The 2,181-nt window shown below is 49.2% G+C and overlaps 1 pseudogene; it reads left to right on the forward strand.

The window, feature by feature from the left end:
* The first annotated feature begins 371 nt into the window (after window positions 1-371).
* On the forward strand, window positions 372-1,670 carry LOC102864201 (annotated as a pseudogene).
* Window positions 1,671-2,181: the final 511 nt, after the last annotated feature.

Below are 2,181 nucleotides of genomic sequence, written 5' to 3' on the forward strand. Positions count from 1 at the left end.
ATAGAAATACCATTTGACCCAGCAATTCCACTGTTGGGAACATGCCCTAAAGAAACTAGAACTGCCATCCAAGAAGATACATATACACCCATGCTTATTGCTGCTTTGTTCACAATAGAAAAAAGTTGGAAACAACCCAAATGCCCATCAACAAACAAGTGGATAGACAAACTGTGGTATATTCACACGATGGAATATTTGACAGCACTGAAAAACAAAGAACTCACAAAGTATTATACAACATGGATGACCATGGAGACCATTATGCTGAATGAAATATCTCAGTCCGAAAGAGCCAATTACTGCATAATGCCAGTGTTATAAAATAGGACTGACGTAGGTGCCGCGGACATTTCTCCTCCTGCCCTTAGATGTCCTGCACGCTCCTGTCCCGTGTCCATTCCTCCCTGCCCACCCGTAGGGTTCGCGGCCACCATGGCGTATTAGAGGCAGCAGTGCCGGCGGCAGCATTGGCCCTTGCAGCAGCGGCAGCAGCACTAGGCTCTGCAGTGGCAACCCCCAGCGGCTTAAGCCATGGCGCTTCTCACGGCATCCAGCAGCAGCCTTGCTGTAACCGACAAAGACACCCTCGAATCCAGCACACCCCTCGACTCCCGCAGAGCCCCGCACCACGGCCGACATGAGCTACCTGAGCGGCAAGGGCTTGATGGGGGACTTGATGTCCTCCTTCAGCCAGTCGGCTTCGGGGGCTGAAGACAGCCTGGGTCTCTTAGACGACTATCTGGAGGTGGCCAAGCACTTCAGAGCAAACGAGTTTCTCCAGGGACAAGGAGGGCTCCTCCGAATGGTTGGCTGTGGACGGGTTGGCCGACGCCTCGGGCAAGGAGGATGCCTTCTCTGGGACAGATTGGATGGTGGAGAAAATCGATCTGAAGGGGTTTGACTTTGATTCCTTGCTCAACTTAGAAGATAGGGAAACCATGCCAGACAAGCTCTTGGCCACGTTGGACCCCTAGTCCAGGAGACTAATAAGGAGCCCCCCCAGGCAGTGAACCCAATTGGCCATCTCCCAGAAAGTCTACTACAAAGAGACCAGGTTGGCCCCTTCACCTTCCTGCAACCTCTTCCCCAGACCCCAGAGGTCCTGGTAGCCATGCCTTTCACTTAGAGCTGGGCAGTGAAGCGGATATCTCTGACTCTGACAGGGACAGGAAGGCAGACACAGCTTCTTATGTCACCGTGGTCCCCCAGTGCATAAAGGAAGAGGACACCCCCTCAGATAATGACAGTGGCATCTGCATGAGCCCTGAGTCCTACCTGGGATCTCCCCAGCACAGTCCCCCCACCTCAGGCGGCTCCCCAAGCAGGAGCCGGCAGTTTCCAACTGACCTTGGTGGTCCTGCCCGCCTCAAACCCTAAGATCCTCCTGGAGAGAGAACAGTGACAGCAAAAGTAAAGGGAGAGAAATTGGATAAGAAATTGAAAAAAATGGAGCAGAACAAGACAGCAGCCACTAAATAACGCCAGAAAAAGAGGCCCTCACTGTGGAGTGCAAGGAGCTAGAGAGAAAGAATGAGGCCCTGAAAGAGAAGGCAGTTTCCCTGGCCAAGGAGAACCAGTACCTGAAAGACTTGGTAGAGGAGGTCCACAGAGCCAGGGGGAGGAAAGGCACCCCTAGTCTGGGGCACCAGGAGTGTGCTTGTACATAGGCTTGAGCTGAAGCGGTTGTAAATAAATTATTTTGTAGTCAAGAAAAAAAAAATAGGACTGACATGAGGGTTGGGGGGAAACTAAGAAAAAAGAGGATAACTAATGTAAATGGCATTGAAACAGACGAGGGAAAGACCTTTATAAAAGAAATAATATGATTAGGTATTATTGGCATGACAACAGTCCAGGAGAAGAGTTCCATAGTAAAGTGGTCTGGGGTAGGGAGTGAGCAGCTGTATAACAATGAAAGAACTTTTTTCCCAAGAAAAAAGCTAACTGGGTGGGGGAGTAGGGGCAGGGAGGAAAATGTGCAACAATGAATGAATGAATGAATGAATGAATGAATGACTGGAAATCCAAGTTCTTTATAAACTTTCATTAAAATATCAGTTAAAGACAAAACAAAACAAAACAAATTCTTGAAAGCATGCATCTGGTTTCCTTGTACATCACTGATTTCACTGGGCCACTTTGACCTCCCATCTCCCAATGAATTATTGTACAAAACTT

Source organism: Elephantulus edwardii, unplaced genomic scaffold, assembly GCF_000299155.1.
Source record: "Elephantulus edwardii isolate Elephantulus edwardi_28Jun2011 unplaced genomic scaffold, EleEdw1.0 scaffold01228, whole genome shotgun sequence".
In the NCBI taxonomy this organism is placed as follows: domain Eukaryota; kingdom Metazoa; phylum Chordata; class Mammalia; order Macroscelidea; family Macroscelididae; genus Elephantulus; species Elephantulus edwardii.